We start from the raw sequence: 8,350 nt of genomic DNA, 5'->3' as shown, positions 1-8,350 counted from the left end.
TTTTACGCTATACATTAAAACCGAAATACCACTTTACGAACCAGTCAAAATAATGACAAAGAGCTCGCGTGATGCGCGGTCGGTCTGTGATCAATCCCCGTCGGTGGGCCCATTGGGCTTTTTCTTGTTCCAGCCAGTGCACTACGATTGGTATATCAAAGGCTGTGGGATGTGCTATCCTGTCTGTGGGATTGTGCATATAAAATATTTCTTGCTATTACTAAAAAAAACTATATGTCAAAATTACCAAATGTTTGATATCCAATAGCCGATGATTAATAAATCAAAGTGCTCTAGTGGTGCCGTTAAATAAAACACACCTTAACTTCTTTTTTTTGGTCGATCAGATTGAGATTACGGCAGCCCATTCAATTATTTGTGAGATAACGGAACTCATTTTGGGTTTTTTAGTTAATGCGACTGTGACGGTACATGCTCTTAATTTCTTTTCGCCTGTGGCGATATTAATTGTTTTAGAAGGCCGTGTGCAGTCCCAAATGCACTTAGCCCAGGTGAGCAACTTGTTACGTGATACCTTTGCGCGACGATCATCGAGCTGTACTTATAATACACACCCAGCCTAGGTGCGGAGCCATGTGGCTAGTAGTTACGTAATATCTCCGGTAGTGCTGTTTATGGCCAGGGGATTGCTCGTGGATGGTGACAGCCAGTCTGACGATCAGAGAAAAATATGCCGCCGTGGTGGTTGTGGAAAATCCACATGATACATGAGGTACCGCCTTGTACCCCCAGGCGATATTCGCCGTCTCTGAGAGTTTTGAATAAATAGCTAGGATTTTAGAGATATCGAGGAGAGACATTTTGGAGGTATCCAGGGGAACGGTCGTCGTCCACTGAACGATCTATTTTAGTTCAGACGGGACTTTGGTAAATATATATTTTCTGCTCTGTGTATAACTTTGATGTGATTGATGTGACTTTAAATATTTTAATACTGTATTATACCAATATTATTTAGACGGTGCTGCCGGTCATCTGACGCAGTATTCTGTAGGCTCACCGTTCTGATATATATATATATATATATATATAAAGTTTAGCCAGTCATCCTAGAGGACCTAGGTAAACTGTAGGTTATTGTCTTTATTGTGATAGGTACCAGTATTAAGTCTGTATTACAAGGTTATTGAATGAGTAGTTAAGGGTTAATTACAAATTAACCAGTTAGGAATAGAGTGGTAATTCCTTTATTACTTAAGTTCCCCTGGAAGCGTTTCTCCATTATCGCACGTGTGTGTGTTAGCGTTTCTCAATTATCACACGTGTGGGTGTTGTGTCACGGTGAAGTGATTAGCAATTTGTGTAAACTAGACACCTAGAGATTAACTAATTAAGTGATCAGTTCTGGGTTGTTATTATTGTTGTTATTAATTAACTACTGCGGCAGTACATTTGTCAGCGTAGGTTAATACAGATTCCAAAGTGTATTGTGGGTGTTTTGTGTTTTCTAGTGAACTAAACGTGCTATACTAATATATACTTTATATAAGATCGTATCTCTGATCATACCTAGACGAGCCATACTAGGGTTTAACCGCCCGTTACAGAGAGATCTAATAGATATACAGTTAGGAGAGATATTTTGATAACCGTGTTTCATTCAGTTACGGGTATTATAGGATCACCGTGACAGCGACCAACAACGCGAATGGACATTAAAGTGACAGGCCCTAGTTTTTAAACACTGCCACGTATTTCTCACCATTAGAACTATTTTTTATAATTGAAATTATACATTACGTGCATTTTATTGTTTAGATTGTCCATTTCCCAACTTCCAAAATGTTTCTGGTTATCTTGGTGTTTGTAATACCACAAGATGCTTTTTGTATTATTCTTAAAAAAATAAAAAAATAAAAAAGAAACCATGGTACCTTTGAGAAGTAACGGTTACAGTCTATTTTTGGAGAATATTTCCCCGTTTCAACATCAGACTCATTTTATTCTATTGTAACTTTATTTAAATGTCTTACAGGTTTGCAGATTAAGCAAACTTGGTGTCTATATTCACGGGTTGAAACTTGGTGTCTATATTCACGGGTTGCGACTTGGTGTCTATATTCACGGGTTGAAACTTGGTGTCTATATTCAAGGGTTGTGACTTGGTGTCTATATTCACGGGTTGAAACTTGGTGTCTATATTCACGGGTTGTGACTTGGGGTCTATTTTCACGGGTTGAAACTTGGTGTCTATATTCACGGGTTGAAACTTGGTGTCTATATTCACGGGTTGTGATTTGGTGTCTATATTCACGGGTTGAAACTTGGTGTCTATATTCAAGGGTTGTGACTTGGTGTCTATATTCACGGGTTGCGACTTGGTGTCTCTATTCACGGGTTGAAACTTGGTGTCTCTATTCACGGGTTGAAACTTGGTGTCTATATTCACGGGTTGTGATTTGGTGTCTATATTAACGGGTTGAGAATTGGTGTCTATATTCACGGGTTTCGACTTGGTGTCTATATTCACGGGATGCTACTTCGTGTCTATATTCACGGGTTGCGACTTGGTGTCTATATTCACGGGTTGTGACTTGGTGTCTATATTCACGGGTTGAAACTTGGTGTCTATATTCACGGGTTGTGACATGGTGTCTATATTCACGGGTTGAAACTTGGTGTCTATATTCAAGGGTTGTGACTTGGTGTCTATATTCACGGGTTGCGACTTGGTGTCTATATTCACGGGTTGAAACTTGGTGTCTCTATTCAAGGGTTGAAACTTGGTGTCTATATTCACTGGTTGAGAATTGGTGTCTATATTCACGGGTTTCGACTTGGTGTCTATATTCACGGGATGCTACTTCGTGTCTATATTCACGGGTTGCGACTTGGTGTCTATATTCACGGGTTGAAACTTGGTGTCTATATACACAGGTTGACACTTGGTGTCTATATTCACGGGTTGACACTTGGTGTCTATATTCACGGATTGCGACTTGGTGTCTATATTCACGGGTTGAAACTTGGTGTCTATATTCACGGGTTCAAACTTGGTGTCTATATTCATGGGTTGCGAATTGGTGTCTATATTCACGGGTTGAAATTTGGTGTCTATATTCACGGGTTGCGACTTGGTGTTTATATTCACGGGTTGCGACTTGGTGTCTATATTCACGGGTTGAAACTTGGTGTCTATATTTACGGGTTGAAACTTGGTGTCTATATTCACGGGTTGTGATTTGGTGTCTATATTCGGGTTGAGAATTGGTGTCTATATTCACGGGTTTCGACTTGGTGTCTATATTCACGGGATGCTACTTCGTGTCTATATTCACGGGTTGCGACTTGGTGTCTATATTCACGGGTTGTGACTTGGTGTCTATATTCACGGGTTGAAACTTGGTGTCTATATTCACGGGTTGTGACATGGTGTCTATATTCACGGGTTGAAACTTGGTGTCTATATTCAAGGGTTGGGACTTGGTGTCTATATTCACGGGTTGCGACTTGGTGTCTATATTCACGGGTTGAAACTTGGTGTCTCTATTCAAGGGTTGAAACTTGGTGTCTATATTCACGGGTTGAGAATTGGTGTCTATATTCACGGGTTTCGACTTGGTGTCTATATTCACGGGATGCTACTTCGTGTCTATATTCACGGGTTGCGACTTGGTGTCTATATTCACGGGTTGAAACTTGGTGTCTATATACACAGGTTGACACTTGGTGTCTATATTCACGGGTTGACACTTGGTGTCTATATTCACGGATTGCGACTTGGTGTCTATATTCACGGGTTGAAACTTGGTGTCTATATTCACGGGTTCAAACTTGGTGTCTATATTCATGGGTTGCGAATTGGTGTCTATATTCACGGGTTGAAATTTGGTGTCTATATTCACGGGTTGCGACTTTTTGTTTATATTCACGGGTTGCGACTTGGTGTCTATATTCACGGGTTGAAACTTGGTGTCTATATTTACGGGTTGAAACTTGGTGTCTATATTCACGAGTTGCGACTTGGTGTCTATATTCACGGGTTGAAACTTGGTGTCTATATTCACGGGTTGAAACTTGGTGTCTATTTTCACGGGTTCCGACTTGGTGTCTATATTCACGGGTTGAAACTTGGATCTGGGACTTTAACACTTAATAAGGGTGGGTCGTAGCCCAGTGGTAAAGTGCTCGCTTGATGCGCGGTCGGTTTGGGATTCATCTGAGTCGGTGGGCCCCACTGGGCTACTTCTCGTCCCCGCCAGACTGAGTGCACCACGATTGGTATATCAAAGGCTGTGGTATGTGCTATCCTGTCTGTAGGATGTATATAAAATATCCCTTGCTACTAATGGAACAATGTAGCGGGTTTCCTCTCTAAGACTATATGTCAGAATAACCAAATGATTGACATCCAATGGCCGATGATTAATAAATCAATGTGCTCTAGTGGTGTTGTTCAACAAAAACAAACTTTTAATACTCAATAATCCCTTTCCGCAAGAGAACAACATTTAGTTCTAAGGGAATTAGTAAAGTGAGCGAACAATATTTCATTTCAACGTATTTTCGTGCTTATATCCAATTAAGGTTCAAGCACGCTGTCCTGGGCACACATCTCAGTTATCTGGTCTGTCTGTCCAGGACAGTCGGTTAGTTGTTAGTTATTAGTGATTAGTGAGACAGAAGAGGGTGTAGTGGTCGTACACCGTTAAAACTCGCTCTGGGTGGGAGCCGGTACCGGGCTGCGAACCCAGTAGCTACCATCCTTATGTCCGATGGCTTAACCACACCACCACCGAGGCCGGTGAATAACGACAAAAACAAAATGGAACAAGCGCCGACTAGACTGCACACTATAAGCATACAATGCGTTGCCTATGTATTATACTGTCATAGTGGAAAACTTAGCATATTCAAGTTAAACAAGAATCGTAATAGAACACTCAAGTATGAATGACACTAATTACACTTTAAACATTAAACCTGCTAAGAAGGATAACTAAACATGAACTAAAACGGTTCACTCCCATAAGGCAGACATGCCATTTGATAGACAAAACTCTTTATTGGGTTATGTAATGTATCCTGTACACCCCTGACTGCGTTAATGGTATTGCTCCAATCTGCTCAGCAAGCTATGCTGCAGTGCAACAGCAGTCTTAATTAATGAGCTGATTTCATGCAAACAACAGCGAGAGCTTAATTGTAATCTGGTAAATGCAATTAATAAATGTAAAGATACAGTGCTTGGTGGATTTTCCACTGCAATATCTCCATTCAATTCATTTCACTTCAGATTGACAATGTTTTGTTTTTTATATCAATGATTACCGCACAGTTATGACAGTACCTATTTAAAAAAATTGTTATATCTACCAATTCCACACAGGCAACTAGGAGAAGTTAATTGTAATCTGCTAAACAGAATTAACAAATGTAAAGATACTGTGTTTTATGATGTCCGTGTTTTTAGAGTTTAGCAACATCCGTATACAATTCATTTCACTTCAGATAGACATTGTTTGTATATCAATGAGTATTATGTCTCTGACGACCAATGTCTTGTATTTCATTGACCATACATTTAAACCATAGCTAAGCACAGAGATAACATAAAAGTTCTTATATATTAACTGCATGTAGCTACCAAAAACCGTCATTCAATTTTTTAGTCATGGCTGGTCTTAGAAGGATAGAATTTGTTCAATCACAAAAAGGTTCACCACAAGTAATATTGGATGGATTTTTATTTGCAAAGAATCGCACCAGAGGGGAAAGTGTTCACTGGAGATGCGTGACAAAAACGTGTACCGGGAAATGCACCACTGTCGGCGAATTTGTACGGAACACATCGGAACACAACCATCTTCCAAGTGATCCGAATGTTGCTCGGTTTATCAGCATACTACGGAAGCGAGCAAGAGAAGAAACAACACCTATGCAGCAAATATACAATGATGAGGTTGCAAAGCAAGCATTAGAAACTGTTCCTCATTTGCCTTCCTTTCCCAGTATGAGCAGTGCACTGTACAGACAGAGACGAGTTCTGATACCTGCCCTACCACAGACTAGAGCCGATGTCATCCTAGAAGAACCATGGACACAGACAAATGACGGAAGACGCTACCTGTTATTTAGCGATGGAAATGAAGATAACATGCTTGTGTTCTCTACAGATGAGCAAATCGTAGCTCTACAGGCTGCAGAATCCATTTGTATGGACGGAACTTTCTCTTCTTGTCCAGCATTGTGGAACCAATTATACAGTCTGCCAACATCATCAATCAGCTGAACCAGCTAATAAACGGGATACAGAATATAACTTACAATACGTCTTAATGGCGAATCCGATCTACCAACAACGATAAGCAATATAATAGGTAAAACACATGCCAGAAGCTTCTTAAACTATTACGGCATAAATAAATAGTAGGCAATTAAAACATATAACAATCAAATATCCACTTAGATGCATGCGTAACCGATTTGAGTCGGGTCCCATATAAGCCGGGTACAGCTCAGATCCAGACACATCTGACCCCCCCCCCCCCCCCCCCCCCGCCCCGGAGTTGGTCACTGGCGAAGTCAGAGGCTAAATCCGGGGTGGGCGTTCCTGAACCCTTGTGGATATGGGCACGTAAATAGAGTTCCCATCCCTTCCCACACACATCTGACTGAGAAATAAACGATGGACCCACAGTGACTCATCTCTTGTTCTTGTTTTTAGGTATCACACATCTGACTGAGAAATAAACGGTGGACCCACAGGGACTCATCTCTTGTTCTTGTTTTTAGGTAACACACACACATCTGACTGAGACATAAACGGCGGACCCACAGTGACTCATCTCTTGTTCTTGTTTTTAGGTATCACACATCTGACTGAGAAATAAACGGTGGACCCACAGGGACTCATCTCTTGTTCTTGTTTTCAGGTAACACACATCTGACTGAGAAATAAACGGCGGACCCACAGTGACTCATCTCTTGTTCTTGTTTTTAGGTAACACACATCTGACTGAGAAATAAACGACGGACCCACAGTGACTCATCTCTTGTTCTTGTTTTCAGGTCGACTCCTATTTGCTCCCTAGCTATATCCCACAGAATTAGCTCCAAAACAAAGTAGAAATCTTAAAACCAGATTGTTAAACCACTCGGTTATACAAAACACAGTGGTTCAAATACAAAACCCAGTGGTTCAAATACAAAACCCAGTGGTTCAAAATAATCACGGTTATAATATAATAATGATGTGATTGCCGGTTCCTAGTCACCGAGTTCGCGGCCTCTTCCAAGAAAAAGGTTAATGAAAAAGAAGAAATAATAATAGCGATCGACACCAACTGTGACACACGCCGATTATTTACGGAATTAACTTCACAATAATTGGCTGAACAGTCACACGCATATTGTTTTCTTTAATTTGTACTTGTGTATGAACTTGCCGCTAGCGCCATAGTGAAATTCATATCAATGAACGTTCGTATAATGTGTAAAGTAGGCAATAGACCGGTGTAAAAAAACCCAGCATGTCCGTGGGAACCGAGGGCCGTATGACATCGGTTCCTAAGAACAGTAGTCCAATAGGACCTACATTTCTTAGGAACCATAGTCCTACCCGGACGTCCATACCTGGTGTATTTTTAAGTGGGTTTTTTTCCCTAGTAGTCCTGCAAAGAGTGCCACCTAAATAGGTGGGTACCGGTTACTAGAAGGATAACATTAGTTCACATGGCTAGACTTATTCATTATGGTGTGGGGATCATGAAACCACCTGATGCCATGTTCAAAACTGCGTGTGTTTCGCATGGCGGTTATTTTTCAAGATGGCTGCCGCCATATTAAAAAAACCCATATCTGTGCCAAATCTTCACATACTGGGTAAAATATATATTTGGGGGGTTGCGGAATACGAGCAACATGCTTCCAGACCAATTAGACGTATTCTGGGCCACTTTTCAAGATGATTTCACAAAATGTAAGCACTCATCACTAACATACTAATGTCATACTAAGAATGCTATATACAGATTTACCTGGAACATGTGACTGATTTTAGAAAATTAAACAATTCTTCCATATACATATATATATATAAATACATGTAAAAAGAAATATACATGTATATATAAACAACATCATTGCTGCTACAAAGTGGGGGGCATATGTTTCCCCCCCCCCCCCCCCCGCGCTTCCTACGCCAATGATAGACATTGATTTTGTAACGCTATACACCAAAAGTATTTTAACTTAATAATTAATGCAAAATGTATTGATTATTTTTCAAAACTTACTTGACATTATAGTTTCATGGAATCAAACTCTTCCATGATTAATAACAAATATAAAACCTCTTGGATGCGCATGCCGTTACTCTGAAGTAAAC

This window comes from Gigantopelta aegis, chromosome 11, assembly GCF_016097555.1.
Source record: "Gigantopelta aegis isolate Gae_Host chromosome 11, Gae_host_genome, whole genome shotgun sequence".
NCBI lineage: Eukaryota > Metazoa > Mollusca > Gastropoda > Neomphalida > Peltospiridae > Gigantopelta > Gigantopelta aegis.
The sequence above is the reverse complement of the archived record's forward strand: the minus strand, read 5'-3'. Positions refer to the sequence as shown.